The 22417-nt window shown below is 45.5% G+C and overlaps 1 long non-coding RNA gene across 1 annotated transcript in view; it reads left to right on the top strand.

The window, feature by feature from the left end:
* Positions 1-20211, top strand: part of LOC141925001 (uncharacterized) — a 29694-nt gene extending 9483 nt beyond the window's left edge. Inside the window, exons 2-3 of the long non-coding RNA XR_012623724.1 lie at positions 8423-8571; positions 20076-20211. This is a non-coding gene — a long non-coding RNA (uncharacterized LOC141925001). The remainder of the gene's footprint in view (positions 1-8422; positions 8572-20075) is intronic.
* Positions 20212-22417: the final 2206 nt, after the last annotated feature.

The following is a 22417-nucleotide window of genomic DNA, read 5'->3' as shown; positions in this document are numbered from 1 at the left end:
GCTCGCCCCATCAGATGTCATATACAGGGATGTATGCAGAGGGCTGGGCTGACGTGGGATTGCTCATAGTAATGATTTATATTGGGCTTCTGCGCCCTCTCTCCCACCCGTTGTTAAACGTCTGTTTAAATACACGAGTTAACCCATCTGCCAACAGTGCTTTGATTAAGGATAAAACTTTAGTCAATGGTGAAAGGTAACTTGAAACGTGCAAAAGGAGGGAAGATGAGGGGAGAAACACGTGTAGCATAATAATAAGCTGAATTTTGAAGGCTCTGGGATGGCTCCTCTCTATTCCCCATCTTGTTGGCTGCTCCTAGGCAGCAGTGCCCATAGCAACACCGCCTGGTGCAAGCAAGGCTGCAGTGATCCCACTGGCATCCCCATCACAAGAGGGACCTGAATTAAGTTGTCGTCTGCTGCGGCTTTCCCCCCAAACCCAGCTGAGCAGCGCTCGTGCCAAGCATCCCGTTGGGAGGAGGTGAGGGATCTTTCATCCATCAGGGATGCTGAATGAGAGCTACGCCTCTCCTGGCTGTGAATGCAGCAAATCTACAAACCTTCCCCTTTTTTATTAGTAACTTTCCCCATGTAACCACGTTCCTGTGGGTTGGGGTTGAATGAAGAGAAGCTCCTGTTTTAATTTTTGCTGTCAGGAGTAACGGGTAAGTGTAGGAGGAGGAATATTAATCATACCCAGCAGGCATTCTTCAAACTTAGAAACAGCATAAGGAAGGAGCCCAAATGGTTTAAACATTGCGGGGACCATTTGTATGGGAGTCTCATGCTCGAAAACGTGCAGGATACTCTTTTTATTTTTTTTTTTTTTACCCCGATTTAGTTTAAAGGGGAAGTCATTGCTCTATCATCTCCTTTCTGCAGTAGGGACCAGGGTCTGCAGCCCTGATTGCCAGTCAGGTCTGTGTTCCCCGGAGAAACCAGGGAGAGGTGTGCAGGGGACATCATCCCTCCTGTTGAAAGCTCCATCACATCAACGATCTGTGTCTTTTCCTAATTCATTCTCTATCTGTATACAAAAGGGGAGGGAGTATCGTGTTTGTGCTATTCCAAATTTTTGTACTGGTGTTGTAGCAGGTGCAGCTCTGCCACAGGAAAATCAAGCTTTTTGCCTCTTTGGGGTGATGTGAGGGAACATCAGAGGTTCAGAAGGGTCACACCACGGGCTTCTGGGTCCACCCTGTGAAAAGAAGGTTGCTTTAATCTATCTCCTGGGCTTTGAGAGGCCCCCCAAACCTCATCCCCCTGCCGCACAGATGTGCAGACTTGCTCACAGTTTACCCATGACTGAGGACATCAGTCCCCACCGCGTGAGCCTGGGTGAACTGCGGCATCCTTACGCAACTCTTTCCCTTCCCTTTTTACTTTTCTCTACCCCCCCCCCTTTTTTTTTTTTTTTTTTTATACAAGAATCCTCCATATGAAGGGTGTGAAGCTGGCTGACTGCCTCCACTGCCCAGGGCTGTCCATGCTGACCTGGGACTGGCAGCCACCAAGGACAAAACACCCTTACCCAGGTAAGCCAGGGTACAGGGGATCTTCCCTGGGGCAGGGCACAAGGCATTGGGCACTTCTCCCACCTCCTCTCTTCTGTTTTGTTAATATATCACAGAAGCCTTTCTCAGATCGGCAGGAGGCTACGAGGAGCATCACTGCACTGCTGTGCAAAATTGCTATTCTCTTGCATCTCGCCACTGCTGAAATTGGGTACGAGCATCTGACTGGGAACCAAATTTCCTCTCCATCTCCTTAAGCATACAGAAAAGACTGCTTGACAGATTTCACCGTGCCTCAAACATTGGAGAAAAGAAAAAAACCAAACCAGAAAAAAAGATATGAGTTGTTCACAGAGCTGAAATCCTGCAATGAATTTTCTCAAACAAAACACAGTGGTCCTGGTGCTGAGCCAGTTTGTCTCGCTGGGCTCCCCAGAAGGGCAGACCTCAGATAGGATGCTGGAGAGCTGGGCTTTCCCAGAAAGAGGGTTTCTGCTTTTTGTCAGGGGATCATCAAAACAGATGCGTGAGTGAAGTGTTTTGAGTTTTGAGACAAAACTTCGTTCTCCCAGCTTAACCAGCTTCCTTGCAAAATTCCCAGCCCCTTCTGGTAAGGCATCCCAAACACGATGCTTGCGGGAGGCTGCAGCATTCCTCGCTTGCAGAAGCTTGAGGCCTGATTCCACATGTGCAAAATGAGTTTATTCTTCTGAATCGGCTCATGTTCTTTTTCAGCAACACATGGTTTGTTTGGGTAGGGGAATACATCCACTGAGGATGTCAAGAGTCCAACAGTAGAGAAAGGAGAAGAAAAAGCCCTTGTGAAACTTGGACGAGTATGCCCTGGCATCAAGAGCCAGAAGAATTGTGGTACCTGGAGTTTGCAAAACTCCCCAAACCTGTTGTTCTGCTCTGAACATATTTCTAAGGGGTTGTGGACCACTGTGCCTGGCTCCAAGTTTTGTTTCCCCCCCTTCCCCTGCCAGCAGCATTCAGTGTAGCAGCACAAATTGCAGCAAGCTGTAATTTGCCAACAGGGCTGTGTCCCTCAATGAAAGCTTCCCACGTGTCTATTGGAAGATTATCCTATCAAATCCTATGCTGCTCTGAAAGGTACGCATTTAAAACATGACTAACACTGATAGATGCTATTATTCTATTTTATTCTCCAGCTTGTGAGTAATGTCTCATTATAAATGGGGACGCATTCAAAAAAACATCATCTGCCTGCTGGAGCGTGGGCTCCTCCGCACGGGCAGCTCATGGCAGAGGAGCCAGTGCGTGGCAGCACGTGGCTGCGTGCGGGTCGGCAGCATCCCGGGCACCAGCATCCCATGAGTCCTGAAGTGGCCTCGAGCCCTGCTTGCTGCCCAGGCTGGGCTGTAGCTCTGTTTTGGGCTGGGTTTGATGGCCCTCAGCTCCCAATTGTCAGCATGCTGCAGGGACGGTGATCTGCAAGCCCAGGCTTCAGAGATGGCACTGGTGGAAAATGAGGGGTACTGGCAAAGTTTGTGCAGGTTATTGCTGGCAGAGCTGGCAGACTCTTGCCATGAAGGTATTTTATACCCTTCATGAGGTACGTGCAACCCTGCTGAATGCTGTACCTTCTCAAAGCACTGCAGTTACCGATAGCTGAATATCACCCTCTACAACTCCCTGAAAGGAGGGTGCAGAGAGGGGGGATGAGTCTCTTGAGCCAAGGAACAAGCGCCAGGACAAGAGGGAATGGCCTCAAGCTGTGCCAGGGCAGGGTCAGACTGGCTCTTAGGAAGGATTTCTGTGCAGAAGGGGTTGTTGGGCGTTGGAATGGGCTGCCCAGGGCAGGGGGGGAGTCCCCATCCCTGGAGGGGTTGAAGAGTCGGGTTGACCCAGCGCTGAGGGATCTGGTGGAGTTGGGAACGGTCAGTGTGAGGTTAATGGTTGGACTGGAGGAGCTTCAAGATCTTTTCCAACTGAGATGATTCTGTGATTCTGTGATCACAAAACTGAGCTATGGGAAAGTTCATTAAAACAGGGGATAAACAGGCTCCTGCCTGGTTTTTTGGCTCCCCAGCTGGGGATGTCAGTCTGTCTAGGCTGTGCTGCTTCTCTTAATGCCACTGAGATGTAATAGCTCTGTACCTCCTTGTCTAGAAATCATCCCTGATCTCCCACTATAAAGGAATCTTCTTGTGTATACGGAAGCCAGGTTCCTCTCCCCTATTGGAGATGTCTCTTGTCATCCACCCTCTGTGATCCTTTGCCAGTGGTGCTAAGCACTTGCATTTTTGGGGTCTTCATCACAAGCTGATCTTACTGTTGCATTTTTTGTGTGGGGAGGTCTCAGGTTTTGCAAGCCCCCTGGTCCAGACAGCAGGGCCTCCCTGGCAGCTAGTACAGCCATCACGTCCACGGACTGTTCTGGATCTGCTGGGGCTGCTTTGAACCACTGAGCAAACAAAGTGCCTCCTCTCTAATAAAAGCCTAGATATGTGTCTGCCTGATCAGCATGCCTGGGCTATTGTGTCAGCTCTCCAGGGGATAAAAATATCAGCAAGCAAGCGTGCAGCAGGCTGCAGGCATGTGGTGGGAAGTCTGCCTTTGGAGGTGCCTCTGGGAGCTGGTGGCAGGACCCACTGGCGGTGGCTGTCAGGGCTGGGGAGTTTGGTTTGCAGAAGCTGAGTCCATGGGGGCTGCCGGGAGCAAAACTGCACAGCTCTCGGTTCAGGCTCTCTCCAGGTGTCCATCCTGAGCCTTCAAACCTTCCTCCTAAAAAAGAGATCCCAAAATGCACAGGTGCTCATGGAAATGGTCAGTGCTGGCCAAGTGGCTTGTTTACTTTTTTGAATGCCATCTTGCCCAGCTTTCCAGGATTCGGTGGCGGGTGCTCTGGCTGTGTGTAACCCCGGCTGGAGAGAGGTGGCACCGACCTTCCCTGAGGCTGATGCAACCCGAGTGCCTCGTCCTCTGCTGCTGCCCAGCATCCCTGACCCAGGGTCCTTACCATCTGCCATCCATCCCTGACATCTCTCTTCTGACTCATGCAAAAGAAAATTAGATGTGTTTTATTTTCCAGGCGTTGTTTTTTCCTTCACCTCCTGCTGTGGAGGTTTTGGGGGTTTTTTCTTCTTTTTTGGTTTATATTGTTGGAACATTTATTTCCTCTCCTGTTTTTATTTTGAAAAGGGGAAGAGAGCCCACATCCCCCTGAGGTGTTATTAAGCTGAAAGGCTGGTGATTTGACTGTGAGGCACGCTTGCACCTCCCACACTCGTGCAGTCGGTGACGCACGCTGCAATCAATGGAGAGGGGATGAATAAACCCAGCTTTTGCTCCTCGCCTGCCATCCCCAGAAAGAAGGGGGTGGAGGAGAGAGGGAGGGAAAACTCTGCTCCAGGCATGCAGTTTTAAGAACTGTTTTCTATATAGCCAAGGGATGCTTGCCAAAACATCTCCGTCACATGACAGGTCCTCTTTGTCTCATGGGGTTAGGGCTGCACTGCCATGAAGCTTATGGGACTGCTGCAAGCCTGGCTCTGGTGTCCCTCATCTCATTAGGCTCTTTTCAAGGCAGTTCACTTCAGGGCATGTTGGACTGGTCCATGTGGGCTGTGGCTCTCCTCCACCTCATGCTTCTTGCTGACTCTGGACTTGTAAATGATGGGAAAGGGACCTTCCATCTCTGTGGTGTACAGCTCCTGGCACACTGCTGTGCGGCTCCCAGTGATGCAAGTTTAAGATGTTGAGTTCAAGAACCTGTCTTTTTGCTGTAATGGTCCATGTCGTGGTCTCCAACAGCGTATCCCAGACAAGGCAATTCCTCCCTCTCCTGATGGGGTGTCAGTCCCAGCGGCTCTTGAAGAACAGAAATATATGGTCCTGCATGTGAAATGAGGGTGTGCCTAGGCTGATGGGGGTGGCTGATGATGGTAGTACATTACCCTGGAGGACAGGAGGTGGCAAAGGCTGAACTGCAGGATTTGTGCATCTCCTGCCTGCATGAAAAAAGTCCCCAAAACAAAACAGCAAACTGGCTGTTGGGTACCTGGGACCCACCACGCTGAATAGATGACTTGAAATGGCTGAGCTGGAATCAGATGCTGGGCTCCAAAGGCTTCCTATAGCACAGAGAGGATCAGGACCTCCTCCTCCTTGGAGTGTGTGTTCCAGCCCCAAAGATTCCTCTTGCCTGGGGGAGAGGTATCTGAAACTGAATAATTAAACACTGGCAGTTGTTCTTCTTTTTCTGTCCCCCTCTTGCCTTCCTGCATGTGCAGCATTTCCCTGTGTGACAGTGAGTTGTTCCTTGTGGTGGTGTCGTGCCTGCAGTGGGATGAGAGGACATGAGACCTCTTTCTTCTGGTTCAGGCCATGCAATCCACACATCAGTGGGACAGCACTTCCCTTTGAAAGACATCAGTCCTTTTCTTTTTTTGCTGCCCATGTCAAGTGCTGCATCTTTAGTCCACCTTGGAAAACTCTACCTGTAATGTGCCTCCTGGCAGCTTCTCACTTCCAGAGAGCCCCCTCCAGCAGTGCCCACCCCCATGCCTCAACAGGGGAAGGAAATGGCATTGCAGAGGCTGCCGTCGCTTGTACGAGCAGTCAGTGCCAGCTTTCAGAGCTGTCACGTTAAGGATGCAGCTTGGATGTAGCTGTATCATAGCTGTATGCCCATCACTCACGGGCAAGTGTTTTTATGCCCCATATTTCATGCTTCAGACTATTTTTAATAATTAACACTTTACAACAGAGGAAATGGATAGCAGGCCATCATTTACACACCACATCAATAATAAATAGCGCAGTGCCAAAACACATCAATAACAGCTTGTTTGCCCCCTTCTCATGTTCACAGTGATCCAGTCGTAAGGAGGTAGAGCATGGGCAGGTGATCAGGCTAAGGTGCCAGCAGAGATAGATACCTGCTGAGGAAACAGAGCAGGGATAGTGTAGGACAATTCTGTCCTTCAGAAGGCTCAAACTTGGACAAAGCTCTGTGTGCTATGCAGAAGCTACATATGTGCTATTTCCCTCAAGAATACCTTTTTTCTGCTTAATGCAGCATCCCCTGGAAACTGGAAGCTTACTTGAGCAAATGGTTTTTGATCCAAATACAGACCCACGTTCCCCAAGCACCTTCCCATCCTCCTGATGCTGGCACCATCCCGGCTATGAGCTAAGCAGATGCTGAAACATCTGTGCCAACTGCACTGTCGCGGGCTCCAGCGTAGCACGAGCTTGGCGTGGGGGCAGAGCTCGCTTGGCACCCGCCTGCAGAAGACCACATTAACTATGGGTGCGTTAAGAAAAATATTTTCTTTCAGATCAGGCGTGCAATGCGTGACCACTGTTAATAGGCATCCAGGTCACAGGATCAGACCAGAGGTATCCAAAGTTAAACTCTAAAACATATATAGCATGGCTGTAGAACAGCTGTTTCACTCTACAAACCTGCTGCTCTGGTACAGCACTACTGATCCATGTAGATACAGACTGTATCTGCCTGAAGTCTCCCTGGTCAGCTCCTCGGCAGAGGAGAAATGGGTTGTATGGAGCATGGGAAATGATTATCTTAGCTCACATATCTGTTAAATCTTGTAGTTCCTCATTTCTTGCGGTCTTTGAACTGGTTTCCAACTTGTTTCTGTGTGGTTGCTGTAAGGGAAGCTTGTGGGTCCATGTGCAATGCTCTGTTATTCTTTATTGCTCATGTAATTTATATCTTTTCTCTGTCCTGCATCAAACCACAAGCATTTTCTGGGCTCCTCTGCTTCTAGCATTGGCCTTGATCAAACACGGTGGCAGTGTACCTGGTGCTGGTTTTCTTCTGCAGTCTGTGAACATCTTCAGGTCTGCCTAAGCTATGCTGCAGGCACCTTTTCCCAGAAGTCAGTACTGAAAACATGATGCTCACTCCAGCTGAGTTGTCTCTCTCCTTCCACATCGGTCACTCTGTGCTTTGACCTTTCTGCATGAGTGGTTGCTCTTGTTCTCCTACCCTGGCTATTTGGAGACATTCCTCTAGAGTTGGACCTCTAGATGTCCATGGCTTTCTCCGTTTGCAGGAATCCTACTCCAAAGCCAACATCTCCAAAGGAATTGTTACAGATTCAAAATTAACTGTGGGTGTTTCCGCTTTGCACCTTGCTAACCTCATTCCTACCTCTTGGCCCAGTAAAGCCCAATACCCCTGCAGCCTTGCTCTGTCCTGGTTACCACTCTAGACCATTCTTACCACAGTTGGCTGCTTCAGGTGTAATCCTGACAATAGCATCCCTTCCCACTCCATTCCCTTTGGCAGGCCTAGCAAATATTTCTGTTCCATACCTCTACTGCTCGTAACCAGTTCTGTATATATTTTGTATTTGGACCCTTCTGCAGTAAGGCTTTTTGAGGAAATCCTTGATGCTGGGGAGTTGGGCTCTCTCTGCTGGCTCTTTTGTTCTGGTTTCTTAGCCCACAAGTTTCACAGAAATGGAAAAGGGGAGCAGAAACTTTCTGAAGAAGGTGGAGATAGCAGGAAGCCAGTGTTTGTGGACTACTCTTTGAGCTGATCTATGTTAATAAGTGCTTGTCCTCGCTGTCAGGCTCCCTAGAGTGACTGCTGTCAGCAAGGCAGCAGCAGGAGACCTGTTCTAGGCTTGTAAAATGCAGCAGAGCAGGTGAAGCTGCAGATGCTGCTGCCGTTGCAACCAGGGGATCTCAGACTTCCTTCCTGGCACCGCTGCTGAATCCTGAAATATTCTGCTCATTTTTTCAGGGTCCATGAAGTTTCCATCCCAGGAGACAGACAATTCTTAAAAGCTTCCAGCAAGCTGAGCCTGAGCAGAAAGCTCATGCGTTTTCATGCAAGTGCCTTCTTGCTACTAGTTTCTCTTGCCCCAAACTACATAACCCGCTCTTCCTAACATGGTGTGTTTTCACAGGAGCTGGAACTGGCATGTTCTTGAAGAGAAGAGCACCCTGAAGATCAGTGTGCGACTGGGCTACCTCCTGGCACCTACCAAGACAACCTCTGCTGTGTTACTTGCTCCTTGCAACTCGTAACAACCGCAAGAGACTCTCCAAGCAAATGGTAATTCTGATGGGGGGGGGGGGGGCAGGAAACCCTCTTGTGCTGATGTTGAAATATTTCACGAGCTCAGTTTGACTTCAGGGAAGCTGTAGGGGAACCCAAGCAGGTTTCCATTGGATGCCTACCGACCTTCTCACTGCTTTTCTTCTTCTGGCTGACCGCTGGGGAGAAGTGAGGACTGCCCCAGCATCTCTTTCCAAAGTGCTCTGCTGCTGGGCAAGGCACTTCTCCTCCTCGAGAGGCAACGCAGTCCTGCTTGGCTGCCTCCCCTTCCACACAGAAGGTTAAAAAAAGAAAATCCAAACCTCAAACCAACCAAAAAACCCCCTTGAAACTAAACTCTACTTCCGACTCCCCTTTGAAAAGGAAGTACTTTTCTTTCCATGTAGCTCTAACAACGACCCTCTTTGCTGCCTGTAATGTTAAACCGCCCTCCTCTGTTGTCTTGTTGAGTCCTTGCAGATTTTAAGCAGTTCGATGTATATTTTAAGGCGCTCTCTGCCATTCCCTTGCCAAGGATATTTTTAAATAGCCATTATTTTGGTCGGACATACGAAAAGCCGAGTTCTTTCTATTGCTGGCTGTGCAAATCCTGTTCCTGAGGCTGTGCTGAAATGGCTGATGCCAGGATGCAGACAACGGTGTTTCTGGCACTGCTGGGAGGCGAAATTGCTCTTGGCAGGAGTAGCTCAGCTGTTTATTTCATCTCTGCTCATGGCAAGGGGTAGATGGGGAAGGGAGGGATTAATGTTTACTACATGGGAGAGAACAAAAGGAGAAAAATTAAGTTTGAGTATTTTGGAAGCACTATAAACAGTGGGGGAAAAAACCATTGACATTACCATTTCAACACACAGTTTAGCTCATTCTTCCCTTTGTCTTTCTAAGGACTCATACCTTCCTATCCCGTGAACCAGTGCAAAATTGCTTGCTACCTGTGAAGCAGCCTGCTTTCCTCACTGTGGAATAGCGGGATTATTTAAGGACATTACTGGAACTGGGAAAGACTATCCAGCCGGTCAGATGAGGAGAATTTAAATCAGGCTCATAGCAAATGACACTCAGATATGACAAGTTTACTGGGGATACGGCAAGAAAGTTATGATTACACCTTATATAACAAGCTGAGAAGTGACAGTAAGAAACTGTGAGCACATTAAAGACAAAAGCATTATGTGAGCTGGGTGGTCATAAAGATACCGTTCATACCATCTCTTTATAAAAATCATTGTTACCTGTTGGACGGTACTCCAGCTACCAGCGACAGAATTAATTGGACTGGTTTTAAACTAGCATAGATGATCTAGCCATGAATGGTGTCCTAGATTACATCCTGAAATGTCAGCATCATTGATGGCAGCTTCCATCTTCAGGATGTCTTCATGGCAGCCTTATGGATGTGTTATTTTTTCAAGTAATTTCAGATAATAACAGTGTATGAAGTGTTCTGCTGTCAGTAAAATATCAACACAGGCAGCTCTCAGCAGGTATCTGTAATAAAAGAATCAAATGCTAGTAGTTTTAAGAATCTGTGGATTAGGATTTACTGCTGCTTTGGCACTCTAGAAAGAGCGAGTATTAAAACTGCCAGTGCCTGAAAATTCAGGGTGCAAAAGGACCTCAAGGGACTGAGTCAGGAGTGTCTGTGTGCGTGGTGGCATGTACAATTAGCAAGAAACAAGGACCGTGTAAGAGTTAATTGGTATAGGCACTCATCTTTTAAGATCACAAGTGTTTCTGGCCAGAGACTCTGGAAAGAAATAGTAAGAGCTGGTGGCTACGGGCTTAACAGCTCAGCTGAGCAGTGAGGACAATGTTCCCGTGTGCATCCCCTGATTTATCTCTTTCTTATTCTTATCAACTTCCAAAGCGAGATTGACTGCACAGGGGACTCCTGTGGCCAAGCTTCTTGCGTAGGTTGCCTGAGGAAGGAGTTAGGCAGACGACAGCTTTCTCCTATAATTAACTTGCAAGGGAAAGGCAGTTTTTCAGTCCTGCCGGTTGGGACCAGTGAAGGAGACCGGTTTCCTACTGAAAGCACAGTACTGTCAAGGAATAACTGATCACAAGAGAATCCATCTTAAAAAAAAAAGGAAAAAAATTAACGGGGAGGGAAGTCAAGATGCTGCTCTGCACCTTTCAGCTTCTAAAGAGGTTTCTCTGCCTCATAGCTCAAGCCCTGGCTCTTGTAACAGCTGCAGTTGCTGCAGCTCTGGGGGATAGGTGGGTTAATTTCCGAGACAGAACCAGAACTGGGGTCACCCAGGTGGGATCAGCACACTCACCACTTGCTGCAGGACAAATTGGTTGTGGTGAGACTGGGCTAGAGGCATGGTTGCAGACAGGCCCTGCCCATCCATACCTTGATATCAGCTGGAGCAGACCTCTGCTCCAGGGTACTGTTCACAGCATGGTGTCAGGACCAGTTTTCAGTCATTTGTCACCAAACTGCATTTCATCCAAGTCTTGCCTCTCCTTCGTTTTGTCCCAGTCCCCTACAAGATGTCTCCCTGTCCCCAAATTCCCAAGCCCTTCTCCTCTCCAGCATAATTTCCTGAACAGCCACAAGCGTACTGCAGCCACTATTTGAGGTAATTTTGATTTGAATTAAATTTGATTTGCTCTCTTGAAGATGGCAAGGGGCACTTCTCTAAAGGATGGATAGTCTTTTTTTTGTAATTTCTTGGATCCTGTGTTTTGCATAGTAGCATCCTGTGCTGCAGGCAGGGATCACAGAGTTACCTGATAACAGCAACCGACCCATCAGAGGAAATCATTGGGTTAGTTTTGGTTGTAGTGTAATGGTACTGCCTTTCCATCACAAAGAAATATAGTCCTATGATGCTTAACAAAGACTTCTTGTTAGCAATAACTCAGCTGAGTGTAAACAAATCTACTCCATAACACAAGTCAGCTGTTTAAACACAGAACCTAAGGCATAGCAGTAGATCACCAAAATATACAGCAGATATTATCATAATATCATAGAACAGCTTCTCACAGAATTAAAATGATCTTTTGGGGCATTTGGCTATCTTCAGTTCTTGAAGGAAATATTCCCCTAACTGAAATAAATTCAACTATCTGATAACTACAGACAAAGGAAGAAATTAGATTGTCTAGTGACACATGGAGAGAAAATAATACAGCCTCTCTGAGAACTTTGTACTGTTGAGCAGGTGAAAATCTAAGGGTAGAAAATCTGATCTTGCTTCAAAAAGTACGTGTTGCTGTGATGCCCAAAAAGGAAGCAGATTTTTAAATAATAGGTTTCCTGGGGGTTCCTTTCAGAACCAGCTTTTTAGTGAAATATCTCTTTTGGACTTACAGACCTGTCTGGCAGTGGCTGGGGAGGACTCTGCTGCACAGCAGGGTTGTTTCAATTACTCTTGTTAGCACACAAACGTTTCACTGCTACTCCAGAGACTGAGTCCCACTGCACTCAGCCAGTGGGTTCCTGAGCCTGTTTCTCCTAAATTCAGGAGACCTCTTTTGCTGGAAATCTTTCCTCCTGCTCTTCCAGTATAGGTTGTTACGGACTCATCAGACCATCTCTCCAGCCCATGACGAGATGACTCGTTTCAGCCTTGGACTTCAGGGCAGGTTTTCCAGGCTTCAGCTGAGATCTGTGCCTCTTCCCTGAATAGCTGCTTTCCAGATGTGCTTTCTGCACTCTTCCAGCCATGGTCTTGCCAAAGCGCTTTGCTGATTTTCTGCTGTGTATGTATCCAAGTACTGAAATGAGCTCTCCATCTCTTCCTGCAGTTCCTGTGCAGCTAGTTATTTGCAGGGACTCTTTGGTTTCAGACCCAAATTAATGCAGTCCCTCGTCCTCAAAATGCAGCGTGTGCTCCTGTTCCTATATGCAGATACTTGCATTTGGTTGTCTTGAAAAATACGTGTTGTTCTGTGGAGCCCAGCTTCCCGTGCTTTCCAGATTGCTCTGCATCGTTTCTGTCTGTCAAGCTTCTTACATTGCACCCAATCAATATGACATCTGAGCCTCACTTGCTGGGGAATGGAAATCATAGTAAATATTTTGTAGTCTGTGCAAAATGAGTTGGCGGTCTCAATTCAGTTGATTTTAGGCAGGTGTTTGCATATATTCCCTGAGACCACTCTTAGATTTGGCACCCGATACTGTGCTTCCTGGTGGGCACTGCGTCAGGATTTGGGGATGGATCCTCTACCTGCAACCCCCCCAGCAAGCTTCCTGGACTCTTCAGCGAGGTGATGCCCATCCCTCAAAGAAACCCATAACCTGATGGGCTCCCTGCCCCCAAGGAGGGCAGCTGGGAGCACAGTACTGTGGCTGGATCGTGACACTTGGGAATGCTGCTGCCCAGGTGCTGGTTATGTTGGGAATTATGCCGGTGACTTCAAGCACCTGCAACTACCGCCGTGGTTAACTTTGTGATTGGATCTAAATGTATTTTATGGATTTACTTGAGGGCTGTGCCAATTTCTGTTGACATCAACGGGAGTCTTTCCATTGACCTCAGTGAGCGCTAAATGTATTTCTATACGCCTGTATGTTGTTCCAGGTTTGTTTTCACAAGGAGGAAAATAGTGGAGTCAGGACTGTGTTCAGTGTGGTTAGGTACATTTTTTCTGTAAATAAATGCAACATCCTCTTCCTTGAACTGGTTTTGCAGAGCTCAAGTCTGCTTTTCCAGGCAGCCCTCTACCTCAAGACACACTACTTTTTCCTTCTGTGTCGTGCTCACAGCAGCACCTCTAGCTTTCCAACCTTCAGGTAGGGTTAAGCACCCAGCTCCACCCAAACCAGCATCCCAGATTTTCTAAATGGAGCAATTAGATGGGGCAGGTGCATCCGTCAGGCTCAGCATTGCCTCCAGCTACCCCGGGATCAGAGAGGCTTGGTGGCAATCTGTAATTTCTTTCAGCATGCCTGCATGCTGATTGCAGACGTTGATGCAGTCAAAAGTGTTTCTCCATGAAATGGATGTTCTGGGAAATGTCTGGCAAATGAAAGTTTTTGAATAAAAAAAGTGATGCTTGTGAAATGTGCTGGAAAGTAGCCTCATCCATGACACTGGCTAGTTGGCAAAAAAAGAAAAAGTATAGAAGATTGATTTGTATCCCGCTTCAAAACCACTTTTACTGTATGAAGATCTTATAAAACCTACTGCCTGCACAGTAAGATTGTTCAAATAAGGCTCATGGAGATTCAGGGAACCTCTGCTGTGTGACAGAGCAACCACACCTCAAACCTACAGAAAAAGCAAGTGAGCTGAACGCCTAAGTGGAGATCTCACTCCTTGACAAGGAAGGTGAGCCAGGCCTTCAGTGAATTCAACGGGAGGCTCTTCCCTGCAAGGGAAGAGGCTCCACCGCCGTGGTGGTGGTGGGCAGCAGCGAGATGGCGGCTGTGCCGCTCTGCTCCTGCGAAAGCAGAAGAGAGCGCGTACTGAAATATCCTAGTTAATTCTGGATTGCTAACCTCGGCTAACATTAGCTTTGTACCTTCTGCTTTCCTGTTCTTTTTTGCTTTTTATTATTTCTAATCTGTGCAAGGACCTTCCCTCTTACCCCATGGCATGTCAGAGCGCTTGGTAAAGGAGAATACTAGAAATGCTTTGGGAAATTCAAGAAGATTAGAGCAACTGTCTCCCTTACCCATATGCTTGCTGACTCCTTCACAGAACCACCATAGTTTGGTGAGGCAAAACCTCCCCTTACAGAAATCATGATGATTCTCCATGGCTATACCCTTATTCACCCATATGTCCTCCCTTTTTAAATGCAAAATTCAAGAACAGGTACTAAGGCAACTTAGGATGGCAGGTTACAAGCTTGGCTGGTAGTTCAATTATTTCTTCTTTAATTTCCTTTAGAAGACTTTAGAAGATGACTGTGCTGATGAGAAGTAATTGATTCCAGTGACTTGATTATTGTTTGCTTTATTTGTCTAGTCTCTTCCTCAGATACTTCACACACAAGGGTCCTGTCTCCCTCCGATTATCCCCCATCAAGAAGGTTGTTGTGGGAAAAATTCCCCTTTCTCCAAATACTCCTCTTCCCTACCCCAGTCGCATGCTTTAGAAGTTACATCCATGCCTAAATCCTATTGACTTCAGTGTTTTTTTGAAACTATATTTATATGAACTGTTTTGAAAGCACTGGCTCCATTAGAAACGCATGCTAGACATTCTCTCCCAGACTCCTTTCAATGTTTTCCTTCTGTACCAATTATGTCCGGATGCAAAGTTAATCTGTGAAACACAAGAGCAGCTGTAGGGAGGCAGAGCGAAGGCTCAGCTAGCTTTGTGCACTATCTCTGACACTGGCTGGTAGTGGACACTTAATGGAAGGAGCACAAAAACAGGCATTATGCTGGCTCCAGCAAACCCTCCTAGCAAGCTGCAGCTTAACAGCTTACTCAGCTAGAGGTTTTTTTCTCTATTTTTATGTTTCCTAGATCTTTTTGTTCAGCTTACCTTCCATTATTTTGGCTCACTGCCTTTGGAGCACGCTCACTTTTCTGGCTTCCACAACCGTCTACGGTAGCGAAGCCCACAATTCGCATGAAAAAGTGCTTTGTTTTGGTTTTTAATCTGCATCGTTTTAAGAATGTGCCTCAAACAGTGCTCTTGTACTGTCAGGAGCGATGATGTGTTCACCACCACCACACACCTCCTGATTTGATGGAAAATGTGACGGACATCCAGAAGTCACCCCTTTTTCAGGCAGAGAAGTAACTGGCCAGACGTAAACTGTAACTTCAGGGGAGCTATTTCTCAAGCCATTTCCTGACAATCCATCCATCTCTTTGCTCACTGTTTGGGAATGAACTGATGTTTTTGTTGATTTGGATTATCTCTTTCCTGAGTGGTAATAACTAATGGAGGGACTATGGTGAAGTCAGTTTGGTTTTGTGCTACTGCGTATTTATCAGCACCTGGTACTCTGTTTTATCGTCATGTCCTTCAGTCCTTCTGCAGCTCTCTGTGGACAGCACTAATTTCTGCTACTTTCAGTAATTATTTTTTTCTTTATCCTCTGCAAATCGCTCCTGTATTCCTTTTCCAGATCCTTTAGGCTCTGAGAACAACACATGTCAGAGCCCAAATTGCTGTGGGATTCCACTGGGATTCCCTCCACTGTGAAAAATAACCATTTATTCCTACCTGTCCCTTCCTATTTTCTACCAGTTTTGAATTCACTTGTGAACATTTCTTCTGATCCCAGGAGAGATTAATTTTCTAGGAGCCCCTGGTGAGGGAGCTTTTGAGAAACCAGAGTACATGGTATCAACTAAATTGCCCCTACTTACATATGCATTGATGCCCACAAAGAATTCCCCAGGAGGAATGATTCCAACTACCAAAAGCATGTTTTTTCATCCTAGTTTTCTAATTATCTATAATGCTATTACATAGCCTCTACTGCTTTGCTCAGTGTTCAACTCAGTGATAAGTAGCTCAATGAATTCCCCTTTGGATTATTTTTGTTTGGTTGGGTTTTTTTCTTTTTATTTTTTGACAGCCCCCTTCCCTTTTTCAAAGGCTGACAGCCCTGGAGTTGATGTCATCTTATGCCTGGATTATCCCTCATCTGCACCAGTATGCACTGGTGCTGAGCAAAGGTAACACCCAGACGTGAAACTGTGCTTTCTACAACAGTGAGGGAGAATATTTGATGTCCCACGAACACTTAAGGCATCACCTGTGGTTTATGTGCACCATGCAAAACAAGCGCTCGGGATATTTCACAGTCTTTCTCTTATTTTGGAATGAGGTGCTGAGGATTAACATTGTGCCTATAGCCCCTCAGTGTGTCTGATGCTGCCAAATAATTTTTGATTTCTAGGGCTACCGACTGGTTTGCTGTAACAGGTAAAGAAAGACTTAACTGCATTAGTCCTTCTCCTTTCCAGAAATGCAATCAAGCTTATTCCACCACAATTACACCTGTGTTCACAGGCAGAGATGGCCTCAGGAGCTCGTGTGCTGCAGAAAGTTGTTGTGTCAGGATCCTTCAGGGTCCTGTAACCCAGGTGCCTGTTCCTTTCATAGCAGTAGTAGATTTACATGAGTGTATCTGTGGCCTTGCTTTGCAAAGAAAAACATAATGGCTCTGTTTAAAAGGTGATTTTTTTTTCTCATGTGGTGTAGGAACAGTGTTAAGGTTGACAAGCTAGCTCAGTTCCAGAGAAGCCGAGTTCTTCAGTCTGCAAAGGGCAGGCTGGCACACATTTTTCTTAGCTGTATTTTCAACATCTCTTTGAAGCCACATGTTTTTGGGTTTTCCACTCCTCCTCATCCCCATTGTCACTTTTTTTTTTTTTTTCCTCAAGGAGGACGTCTTATGGTTTCAGGAGAGATGCCACCAGGGGCTAGCCCAGCATGGAATTTCTGCAATTCTGAACCACTCTATTAGTGTTCCCAGGGCTGGATTCAATTGACAAGAGGCTCTGCAGCCAACCCCCTTGGACTGCACATGTGTTTATTTAAATGTCAGTGGCCCACACAAGCTGAATACCTATTAGCTAGAGCATGCATAAAATCCAAAGCACAGCTACAGTTCATATTTATTGTTCAAAGTACAGATGCCTTTATTGTTGTCATTTCAGTACCCTTGTATTTATGGTATTATTCAGTCAGCTCTGAGAAGTTAACTAGCACTTTGCAGTGTTTCTTTACTGCGAGAGTATAATATCTGCCTTATAATAAATATACAGGTAAGGGATTTAAGAAACAAAACAAAACAGCAACAACATATTGCATGTGAAAACTTTACTAAGCAAATAAAACATTTCCCGCCAGAGCTGCAGAAAAACAACCCAGCAAGCTGGTATCATCTGAAGTCAGTTAATGAAGTCAGTATATGTATACTTCCACTCTGTATTTTTAACTCTTGTCTTTTGTCATTCTCCAGCATTTCTGTACCCCACTCTCTCTAAAGCTCCCATGCAGGATGGAAATAAATTCACAAGTGTTGTAGAAAGGCTTTTTTGGTAAGGGCGGCTGGGAGCTGAGGACTTCAAGGCATTCAGGCTGGGTGTAAGTGCTGCTCTTCTGGTGTTTTGACTTTCTGCGCATGAATGATACTAGAAACGCCACTCCCTGCAGAGCTGTGTTAGCAAACCTGCTCAGCAGTGACAGGACAGAATTGGTTTTGCCAGAAAAGCTTGTAGTGGTCCTGGGAAAGAAGTTGGCAACTGTGGCAAATGGCCACATTTGCCACAGCTTTTGGCATAATCATCGTTTTTGGCATAATCATCCCCCCAAAATGTGAGGAGGTAAACCAAGCCTAGAGAAATGAGGATGCTGTATCTCTTCTGAAGGCAGGAGGAAAGCAGATAGAAAACACCTTTTGCAGTTGATAGTCTAGAAAATCTGCCCTATTTCAATTCTAACAGTTGGCTTGGTGAGGAAACATCCAGAAAAAAAAAAGATACTTTCTGCTAAAAGTAAAGCTATTTCAAGCTGATTTTAAATTTCACTGGCAACATTCACCTGTGATCTTTCTTAGTTTGGAGTGATGACAAAGCTTGCATTTGATTTGAGAGAGTAACAGTTTAATTAAAGGGAAAAAAAACCCAAACCCCTTTGTATTTGGCTGGTGTTGTTCTGCTGACATGAATGAATGTGAGTTACTCCAAGTGGGATTTTGGGCTCAAGTCCAGAAAAGCAAAAATGCTTCTTTAAAACCAACAGTAATAGGAGGCTGTCCTGCTCGCTCATTAAAACATGTAGAAGATGGGATGTATCAGGAGTAGCAATCATTTTTGCTTGAGGTTGCTGGTTTGAATCCTGTCCAGGCTGGTAGTGACAGAGAGCTGCAAACCTCCAGTGGTTATTCAGTAACTGACGTGAAATAAGTTGGTGGTCTTGTTCCAGTTCCTGGCGGTCAGGTGTGTGCATCACAGAAACCACCACTTCATTTGGCATCCTCTCTGAAAGCCGGAGCAGACAGACCAGTGATTGAATCAACAGAGAAGGGCACTGAACAGCCCTACAATTTTAGGATTAAGTCTTCAAGGCTGCTGTTGAGAAGGGCTGGCAAGACAGTCGGAGAGAGCCTGCTTTGCCCTGTAAGGGGGTGCTGCTCGTATGAAAGGAAATCCAATACCAAAGCCTGTCAGCTTTGCATCTTGCGTGAGTGCTCCATTCACTACTTAAAAGATTAATTTTGATGGGTAAGTTTCCTTGCAAAAGCATGTATAGTAGAAGAGCTGCAAGTACATCTTCTGCCGAAGGTGTGCAGCTGTACCTTACGCACTGTAGGGTTGTGTATTAAAGGCTAAGGATGCCCATGCTTTTAAAGTGGTTTCCAGGTCTGACTGTATGATTTCTGTATGAGAAGAAATCTCAGGTTAGATTTTTGGACTGTGACTTCAGAGATGGTTTTATAGACAGTCAGGCCCTTAGTGTACAGAGCTGCCAGTAACCGAGGCCCCCAAAATGGATGGATGCTCCTGGTAATTCGACTTTGAAATACATAAGAGATCTTCAGAGAATTTCTTTCATGATGGCACTGGACTCCACCTTCCAAAATCCTCAGTCTTGTGGAAAGATCCACATGGCCATGCACAGGAGAAATGGCTCAGCAGTGACACAGTCACATCCAAAGTACATTCATGTACCTGCGTAGGACACAGCTCCTTCCTCTGGTCTGATAATTACAATTCCTTTAGTTTTGTGACCTTGAAAAGTCTTCTTTTGCTTTTGTCATGTTAAGGATATCCATTTCCATTTTATTTTTGGCTGACTGTAGAGCACGAGCATCTAGGCCAAAACTCAATGGTAAATCTGTGACAGTCTCTATCAGGAAAAAGAGGATAATGATTATACCCAGGAGTTTTATCAGCCACAGCTGTTACACTGTTTGCTGGAGAAACTGTTCTTTGAAATATATGACCAAAATAAACAGCCTAGCATCTGTAGCATTGTGGATAATTTAACAAGTAATTTCCCCTGAAACAGTTGTCTGGATTTACCAAAAAGCAAGGTGACAAAAAGCGTTCTTGTGCTTTGGTGTTGGACATAAGCAGTTAGGGTTTGTAGGGTTCAGAAGAAAGTATGAAACTAAGAAGCATGCCTCTCCCACTCTTCAGCTAGTCCTCTGATACCATACTCTAATAACTCTTTTATGTCTACCTGCCTTATCCAAAATATGAGTTAGTTCATGAGTGTTGGGTTTGCAATCAGGCAAATTACTGCTTGTCCTTTGTTCACTTGACCAAATGAGCAGAAAAAAACCCCAAACTCTAACACTTTCTCTCTTCTCCTTGCTTATATAGAATCACTGTCCAATTTTGGTCCACTATGCTTCCTACCATTGCACCCTAGTCTCTCTGTGTGAGCCTGAACATGTCTTTCCCCTCATTCCAGCACAAGGCAGAGGCTTTATTTATCATATTCATGTTTCCCAGTCAGTCCAGCAGCTTTCCTAGAGGTTCTCCATATTAGCCTGCTAACGTGTGATGTTTGAGAAGTTCCCATAAGGGTTCATAACTGAGTCTTTATATGCAACAGGCCACCTGCTAACCTGATAGGAAGCTCCTGATAAGGATGAATCAAGATCGGTGTGCCTTGTCTCTTTGGGTGCCGGAGTATCGCAATGCGAACAACCTAAACCAATTCTACTGGAACGATACAGACACGTCCCATTGCATCATCATCTCTACAGGTACCTACTGCTAACTCTTCCTTTTCCAAAAGGAAAAATATACAGTACTTATTATGCAGTGCAGGTATTATTGATCAGTATCTCAATTACTTACATTCCGTTTCTGGGTTGGTCTCTACTGCCTTGCAGCTTTTTGAAACAGCTCTTCAGTTTTAGTTTCCCCTCTATCCCATTCAGTCCTTTTCTTGAATCTGGTCCATGGCACCATGGGGTTTCTGCTATCTGCTCTTTTTCAGAATGTGAAGCCTGCCTTTTTTCTTCCTTTTTTTTTGTGGAAGAAAGCTAGAGGGACCTCCTGTTCTGTTATAGGCCTGATTTTGCCTAGTGATCCTGTAAGAGAGAAGTAACTCTCCTTTCTGCCCATGTTTTATAGACACATACACAGATATTTCTAGGGATGCAGAGGTTTTGACTCTTCTGACCTCTCGTCACAATACATTCTAAATATTGTTTTTAACATTAACGGCTGAATACTCACGTCTTAGTTATTAAACAACACATCTTGTCTATTAAACAACATACCTGCAAATGAGAGTGCTAGATTCAAAAGTCCCATGCAATTATTTAATAGTGCCAAACAGGGTCTGAGTATAACTCTTCAGACTTCCAAGACATTCCTTTCATGATTTTGATACCATTTTCCACAAGCCCATTTCACTGTTGCTATTCTGCACACTTGTACTTCTGTTGGCGTGTCTTGATCCGCTGTGATGTTTTTTAAGAACTCAGTGAAAGCACTTATAATGAACGCAAGTTTTTAAGAGACAATGGGTAAAAAACAAGTATCAGGAAAAAAATCTTTGAGAGGAGAGAGAAGGATCTGAGCATTTTCCCTCTTTAGATGCCTCTGTGTCTGTGCATAAAGAGCTGAACCAGTGCTACAGGAATGATCTGTAGATTACATGTTTCAGCACAAGACCTACACATCCACAGACAGCCTCCCAGTGTGAGCTCCAGACTTTGACATTTGGAAACTTTCTGGATTATTTATGTGAATGTATTCAGGTACATTCAGCAAGAACAGATCTTTCTCCTTGCTATATTTTATCCTGATGCTCTACTCTGCTTTCTGAGTGCACCCAGTTGACACTTCTGTTCAGGTATTCCTCCTTTTGTGCCTGTCTTTTTGCCCATTCTTTATTGGATGTGCAACAGGAAGGTTTGATCTGAAAAACTGATATACCATAGTGATTGCTCCCCTATATGCAGGGAGATAAAATTTGAGGTCTTTTTAGTACTTCCTAGTGGGTTCAAATCTAAAACTAGGGGTTTCTTTTGGTTTTGTCATAGGAGAGGGAAAACAACATGACTGAGGTTTTGCCAAGTGCAAAACACAGCTGCCTAAGCCTTTTAATAGATATAGGTATTCAGGAAATGCATGGACTCTAAAGAAGAAAGCTGTGAGCCATATGAAATGAGATTAAACAACCCTTAGAAAAACAAAACGGAGGAGGAAGAAATTGAGAATTTGAAAGGTCCATGCAGTTTTGCCCCCACACATCATCTATCGGTGCTCCTTTTAGCCTCAACTGCTTAAAACTGAAATCATCTTCTGTTCTGGACCTTGGTCAAAAACCACCATGTCTGACAACACATGATTTATTCCCAAGCAGCACCGAGCTCCTGCCCCTGGGCACTGTTGATGTACTTTATATCTGGATTGGTCTTGGCTTCCATGTGCATAAAATAAACCTGCCTGATGGGACTTTGACTGGTGTGCTCATCAGCACTGATGTCACGTGGCCATCTCCAACCAGCGGGGAGAACTAAGCAGTGATAATGTCAACACGTAGCAGTACAGAAGACAACAGAGAGTCTGTGTTTACTAATCTTGTACAGTTGTGACTGATATTGGAGTTGCCATTTGCTTTTAACGGAATAGAGCTACAGTAGGCAGAAACTGTCAGCAACTTTATTAGTTTCCCACAGCATAAAGTTTTCGTTCTTTCATGCAATGACAAAACCGCCTGGTGATGGTTTGGGGTTTTTTTGATGCTCTACTGCCTCATTTATATGTGCAGATCTCCTACTAATGGGTACAAAATCCCAGTGTATTTATCCTCATCTTGTTTTTAGGCAGGGAAACAATAATATTCCTGTTTTACAGATGCAGAAACAAGGCACTTAAAAGAAAAAGGCTAAATCCAATAATGTAGTTAGATTTTGTTCAAAAGTGCTCTTCCCCAAG

Source organism: Strix aluco, chromosome 6 (genome assembly GCF_031877795.1).
Source record: "Strix aluco isolate bStrAlu1 chromosome 6, bStrAlu1.hap1, whole genome shotgun sequence".
Lineage (NCBI taxonomy): Eukaryota > Metazoa > Chordata > Aves > Strigiformes > Strigidae > Strix > Strix aluco.
The sequence above is the reverse complement of the archived record's forward strand: the minus strand, read 5'-3'. Positions and strand labels throughout refer to the sequence as shown.